This window comes from Hemitrygon akajei, chromosome 30 (assembly GCF_048418815.1).
Source record: "Hemitrygon akajei chromosome 30, sHemAka1.3, whole genome shotgun sequence".
Lineage (NCBI taxonomy): Eukaryota > Metazoa > Chordata > Chondrichthyes > Myliobatiformes > Dasyatidae > Hemitrygon > Hemitrygon akajei.
Window position 1 is genome coordinate 20542314 of NC_133153.1, and position 7530 is coordinate 20549843.

The 7530-nt window shown below is 40.3% G+C and overlaps 1 long non-coding RNA gene across 1 annotated transcript; it reads left to right on the forward strand.

Moving 5' to 3' along the window:
• Positions 1–497: 497 nt before the first annotated feature.
• Positions 498–7060, forward strand: LOC140718733 (uncharacterized). The gene is made up of 3 exons (XR_012096770.1): positions 498–654; positions 4792–4854; positions 6505–7060. It is a non-coding gene; the product is annotated as an uncharacterized lncRNA (long non-coding RNA).
• The last annotated feature ends 470 nt before the right edge of the window (positions 7061–7530 follow it).

Consider the following 7530-nt stretch of genomic DNA (forward strand, 5'->3'; position numbering starts at 1 on the left):
TAAGAGATAAAAAAAATGTCAAATTATGTGAAATATTTTGGAAAGACATTCACAGCAGGCTTAATATTCAATTTTAGGGTCAAGATTAAAAGGATTTTAAACCTTTTAATTGCAAATATTCTTCAGTGTCCACTCCACATGATATCAATGCCCTATGAGACCACTATCCCAGGCACAATCTTAATCTTCAGTATCAATGGCCATTCTAGTTCTGACAGGAGCAAACATATTGTCAAATTAGGGGTTGGAGTGTATAGGATACTAGATTGGTGCTACTTAAAAACAAAGCTAAGATTGTGCATAATTTTGCTTTTTAAATTCAATGGCACATGATGAATTTGAAAGAGTCTGCTTGCTAGAAAGACGGACACTGTTCAGTTCCATACAATAGTCACAGTGTTAAGGTAACAAAGTATTTTTGTTACTTTGTGTTAGTTAATCTAAGGCGAGAATGACTTTGTTGAAGGTCTCATTACTGAGAAGCTGTGTCTCACGCCCTGTCCAATAGACGATCCCTCATTAAGCCGTGCCTTGTTTAAATTACAGATTTGGGTAAACGGTGGGTGATATCCAGACTTCAGCCTGACAAAATTGTTTGCTAATGCCCGCAAGCCATATTTTTTGCTGAGTCTAACACCAACAACGCTTAGCAAGGTAGGAACTTCATTAACATTTTTTTTCACAACCAATGCATGGTTTCTTATTAATTCATTTGTACCTATTACTGAAGAATTGAATATTTCATCCTCTGACTGTTTTTCATTTTTTTTGAAACTATTGGTGCTTAATGGTAATACAGTAAAATTGGACTGCTTTCATTGCAAATTGCAGCAGTCAATAGCACTTTGCAGCCCTCCTCATGAATAGTGAAATCCTTTAATGCTAAGATACTTCATTTTTACAGTAGTCTGCTCTTGTTAATTTGCCTGCAATTACATTTTCTTTTGAGTATAATAAATTATGTGCAGATATTCTTGTTTAAATTGAATAGAGGGGCATATGTGTTCCACAACCCCCCCCCCCCCCCCCCCCCCCCCCCCCCCGCCACCTCCCAACAACAAACTGGGTGAAGGATTGGAGCTCACTGGGGCTTGGAACCATGAGCTGTAGCCTGTATAAACACTGTCCTAGATGACAGGCTTGGCTCATTCACAACCCCATCTGCAGCAGTAGGGGAATCCATTATTTTTATAATCCCAAGGGAGGGAAAGGTCTCTAGCATCATTACTTCTAGGGAAATGTAAGTGACTTCACAGCACACCCTAATTTGCTCACCGTAATTATAGGTCACGCACTCCTTTGTAATTTATAAAACCTTTGTTCTTATCAATAATGAATGGCCATTGCCAAATCATACAACTATAATATTTTTATATTATGAAAATGCTAATGTGCTGCAGCTGAGCCTTATCAGCGGTCAGGCGCTCTATTAAGTAGTCACCAGTTAGTTCACGCAAATTGGTTATGTTAATGTCCTGCAACCAGAATGTAATACTTGGACAGGATGAGGTTTTGGCAATTAATTTTTTTCAGTCACCAGACAGACAGGCAAATTTATTTTCCCCCACTCTGGGAATAGGCTAAGAGGAGGTGAGGTGGAAAAACCACTTCAGAGAGATATGTGACCTAATTGAATGCTCTAAATAAAGCAGAAACAATGGGAAGGATTGCATCCTCATTCATTCAGCTGACAATGTTTTGCAACTTAAACCTGTTTTATTAATTATGTTTGACATTTCCTTAATTAGTTTCATTTACATCAAATCAGCCCCTACCAGACTATTGCACCATACATCATTTCTCAGAATCTGCATACCTACAGAAAGCCAGCTCGATTTAATTATACATAAAAAGAGTCTGTATTATTCTCTGTGAGAAGCTGCAATAGAGGAACGGGTAGCAGCTCGAGTGCCATTACTTCTCCCCATTTATCTTTTTTGCACATCAAAAAAAATCAGGCCAAAAGGCCCTGGCATCTTATGCCCATCTCCAGGGTTGTGTCATAAAGCATTATCACAAAGGATGCGCTGGAAATGACAAGCATGGAGATTTTAATGTTAGAGTTTATTAACTGTCACAGACTGCCGTTATGCTCTTTCAACACATTGCGCACCTGAGATAAGCAGACACCACTAAATTAGGCTGATAGATGGATGGACCTGACAGGCATAAGCAGCTGGTGTTGAACAACTTAATCACCCAGCGTTTTTGTAAGAATTTGAAAATCTATTGATTCATTTACAATTGAAAAGGATTAAGAAAGAGTCATTGCCTGCGTATAAGTTATAGAGCTCTCATGAAAAAATTGTGTCCATTAAAAAGTAGTTATTTAATCAAAATTGCTTCTATAGTTTTTTTTCTGTACAATCTGAAATGACTTGTTAATGTAGGAAATAGCTTTTCTTTTCATCATTGTTTTAAATTAATTCCCATATTGTTGTGTTGTAAAAACCTGTATTATATAATGTGCACATCCTTTAGTAAGTAAAACTTTAAGAAAACAGCAAAATTAATTAATAACTTAAATTAGCTAATTAGTGCTATTCGGAATTGCAATCGGCTTGTCATTTGTTAAATTTTCCTTTAATGTACCTTTCCATGCTTCCTAACAAATAGTTCTGACTCTGGAAATGTACTCATAAACCCCTCAGCTCCACACTCCTTTAAACACCACTTAAATCTCTTCAAGCAACTTTTTGGTTATTGCTCCCGATCTCTTTCTTTCTAGCTTAGCTTTAATGTTCCAGTGTCTCCTTGCGAAATGTTTTGGGGCGCTATGTAAAACCATAATACGCATCTTACACAAAAGTAAGGTTATAATGCTGAGGCTTTAAAAGACATTAGAAAGACCTGACCTAGAGTACTGTGAGCAGTTTTGGGCCCCTTGTTTAAGAAAGCTTGTGCTAGCATTGGGGAGAGTCCATAGGAGGTTCACAAGAATGATCCTGGGAATGAAAGGGTTAACATATGAGTGTTTGATGGCTCTGGACCTGTACTTGCTGGAACTTAAAAGAATGTGGGGGGGTCTCATTGAAACCTATCAAATAGCAAATGGCCTAAATAGAGTGGATGTGGAGAGGATTTTTTCCAATAGTGGGGGCATAGAGGGCATAGCATTAGAATAGAGTGTACAACAGAGATGGGAAGGATTTCTTTAGCCAGAGGGTGGTGAATCTCAGGAATTCATTGCCACAGATGGCTGTGGAGACCAAGCCATTGGGTATACTTAAAGAGGAGGTTGACAGGTTCTTGATAAGTCAGGGCGTCAAAGGTTATGGGGAAAAAGGCAGGAGAATTGGGTTAAGCGAGATAACAAATCAGCCATGATGGAATGGTGCAGCAGACACAATGGGCTGAATGGCCTCATTCTGTTGCTATGTCATATGGTCTTATATCTTTGCTTGTAAACAAAATGGTCTGTCCATATAGAACTACATATATCACTTTGTGATATGGTGCAACTCAAACTACCTGCGTCTCAATATCACCAAGACCAAGGAGATGGTGGTGGACTTTAGGAGATCTAGGCCTCACATGGAGCCAGTGATCATTAATGGAGAATGTGTGGAGCAGGTTAAGACCTACAAGTATCTGGGAGTACAGTTAGACGAGAAGCTAGACTGGACTGCCAACACAGATGCCTTGTGCAGGAAGGCACAGAGTCGACTGTACTTCCTTAGAAGGTTGGCGTCATTCAATGTCTGCAGTGAGATGCTGAAGATGTTCTATAGGTCAGTTGTTGAGAGCGCCCTCTTCTTTGTGGTGGCGTGTTGGGGAGGAAGCATTAAGAAGAAGGACGCCTCACGTCTTAATAAGCTGGTAAAGAAGGCGGGCTCTGTCGTGGGCAAAGTACTGGAGAGTTTAACATCGGTAGCTGAGCGAAGGGCGCTGAGTAGGCTACAGTCAATTATGGAAAACCCTGAACATCCTCTACATAGCACCATCCAGAGACAGAGAAGCAGTTTCAGCGACAGGTTACTGTCGATGCAATGTTCCTCAGACAGGATGAAGAGGTCAATACTCCCCAATGCCATTAGGCTTTACAATTCAACTGCCAGGACTTAAGAACTTTTTTTTTTAAGCTATTATTAATGCTTTTTGAGTTAGTGATTTAGATGCATATCATATTATTACTGAGTTAAGTATTGCATGTAATGAGTTTTTGCTACAACAAGTGTATGGGACATTGGAAAAAATGTTGAATTTCCCCATGGGGATGAATAAAGTATCTATCTATCTATCTATCTATCTACATGTGTTCACTGCCACAATCATAAAAACATGACATGTTGCTAAGATTTTCTTACAATTTACATTACATCTTATTTAAGAAACTTTAATGCAACTAAAGACAAGACTGCAAATGTAAAAACTGAAAATGCTAGAAACATTCAGGAGGTCAAGTACTATCTGCAGAATGAGAGGTATTGTTTCAAGCCTGCAGATGTTGCTTCTTCTGAAGATGTTGATTGCGATTCGCTGGTGTATCGCATGCACATCAGAACATATAGCGAAATGCATCATCTGCATTGACAGCCAGCACGAACTAAGGGTGTGCTGGGGACAGCCTGCAAGTGTCCGCACACATTCTGACACCAACGCAGCCGGCCCACAATGATCGGCAGAACAACACAGAACACAACAAGCAACAAAAAGCCCATTTCCTCCCTCCCACCCACCCACACAGACAACTCTCCCATTCCAGGACGAGCCGGCTCCTCACTATGATATAATTCAACATCGTCAAAGGGCTCCTGGTTTGAAATGCTCTCATTATTTCTCTTTTTGCAGACGCTGCCTAACCAGCTGGGCGTTTCCAGCATTTTCAAGTTTTACTAATGCATTAGAGGTGAAGTAAGTATAACCATCATCTAAACTGCTTCCAAGCAATATACTGTATTTTGGCCACAGTATTGCACATGTTTGAGGAAAAAAAGTAACAATTCAGGAAAGCAACAATCAGAATCAGAATCAGAATCAGAATCAGACTTTAATCGCCAAGTACCTGTGCACTTACAAGGAATTTACTTCCGGCAGATGTTGTCTCTCTGCTCATAACAATAATAATGATAAATATAAATGAAAATATAGATTATACATACAGGTAGTGCAATCCAAGTAATAGTTAGCCGACAGTTAGCCGGCAGTTAACTGTTCAGCAAAGTGACCGCAGTAGGGAAAAACTTCTCCAGTGCCTATTAGTCTTAGTCTGGAGGGATCTGAAGCGCCTACCAGACGGAAGCAGATCAAACAGTCCGTGCACAGGATGGGAGGAGTCCTTTATGATTTTATGATTAAAAATAAAAACAATAATACGACCCAATGAGCTTAAATCCCCACCTGAAGCTTATTTCACAGATAACCACCAGAGAAGTGGTATAGATGCTGAAAATGATTTGTGCATCCCTACGTTATAGAGGAAGTAAAATAGTTTCTGACTTACGATCCTCATCCAATTCTAGTTTCTATGTACAATGAAGTTTTATCTACTTTTATGGATACAATTAAGCCCTACAAGATCAAGTAGACTGCTGAGATATGTTGGTATGTGAATAATGGCCAGAGAAGAGATGACCTGGAATGAAGGGCACAGTGGTCTGCGAAAGTGTATGCTGTCGAGGAGTCTATATCTTCAGGAGCAGAAGTAACTATATATGGGCAGGGAAGATAAATAAGTATCAATCACTGTACTGTATAAGATGATATTTAGTCCAGAACTTGGGCTTTTAGCAATTGCACGTAAATCTTGCAGAATATGATGGAAAAATGAAGGTTTGTGTAGGAGGAAGGGTCAGATTGACCTTAGAGTAGGTTAAAATGTTGACACATCATCATAGGCCAATGTTCCATGTTCGATCAGAGTAAAAGTTGTCCATTATAGAAATTACATTAAAATAATGTTGCCTTTAACAATATAAAATGCCAAACTTTAAAATTAGAGTTTACTGTCATTTTTAAACACCTAATGTGCACAAAGGAAACTATCAGTGCGATTCTACACCTTGTAGCCTGACCCTGTTTCTATAGCAGCACTTTGCACAGCACAGGGGAAATTCTCTCACCATCATATACCTCTTGCTCAGACAAGGCAGAGTCAGATTGCGATGTATAGATGGCACCTTGACATCAAACTAAAATGAGTTCATTTTCAAGTGCAAGCAGTAGTCAATTCCCTTTTATACGAGGGGTGATTGATAAGTTTCTGGCCTTATGCAGAAGGAGTCAATTTTAGAAAACCTAGCACATCTATTTTTCAACATAGTCCCCTCCTGCATTTACACACTTAGTCCGGCGGTCGTGAAGCATACGGATCCCTTTCTTTGTAGGAGTCGGCGCCTTGGATCTCCAGTAAGTGGTGAACAGCAGGGGTGATTGATAAGTTTGTGGCCGAAGGTAGAAGGAGACGAGTTATACAGCTCTCATTACATGCACGTGCAGTTCAACTCTTTGAGTGATTATGCAGAAAGTTTGAAGCTAATAACTTCTGTGGTATTTCTGTTTCAGATAATTGAAAATTGCAAGTAAGCAGTCTGAGAAAATGGACAACATCGGCCTTCGTGCAGTCATCCGCTACCTCGGTCTCAAGGGCTTATCACCCAAGGAGGTCCACAAGGACATGGTGGCAACACTAGGGAGGGTGAAAAGTAAATGTGCTAGGTTTTCTAAAATTGACTCCTTCGACCTTAGGCGACGAACTTATCAATCACCCCTCGTATTACATTAAAATAAACACAGCGGGTGGCTCATTGGGCAGAGTACTGCTACTCCACTTCAAAGGTAGCGTGCACGTGTGCACAATGCTATTACAGCTCGGTGGGGTGGGGGGGGGGGGTAGGGAGATCACAGTTTAGTTTAGGTACTGTCTGTAAGGAGTTTGTACATTCTCCCAGTCACTGCGTGGGTTTCCTCCGGGTGCTCCGGTTTCCTCTCACAGTCCATCAATAGGTTAACAGGTCATTGTAAATTGTTCAGCGCTTAAGCTAGCGTTAAGTACTGGCGGGTTGCTGGGCAGCGCTGACCATTGGGACAAAGGGCACATCTAAACTGCACCTCTAAATAAATAAATAGATGAACTAAAATAAGTTGGAAGGAGTTTTATTGTGGGATCTCGACTGAGGGGATATCGTGCTTTGGATTAATTGCTTGAGCGATGAACACATTAAGTCACTCCCATCTATGCTAATATTAAAACTCCGTAAAAATAAAAAGGATGTTTAACCAAGTATATGTCCACCTTATAAACCAGTTCTGCTCTGTACAAGAGGTTGTGCTGTTGGCTATGCCTTATTTCATTCATGGCTGCTTGCAACATTTTAATTTATTTATTGAGATGTAGTGTGGGATCGGGCCCTTTTGGCTCTTTGAGCTCCACTGTGTAACAATCCATGGATTTAATCCTCACCTAATCAGGGAACAATTTTCGAAGACCAGTCAACCTACCAGCCAACAAGTCTTTGGACTGTGGGTGGAAGCCGGAGCACCTAGAGGAAATGGCTAATGGGGAGAACGTGCAAACTCCTTACAGGTGGT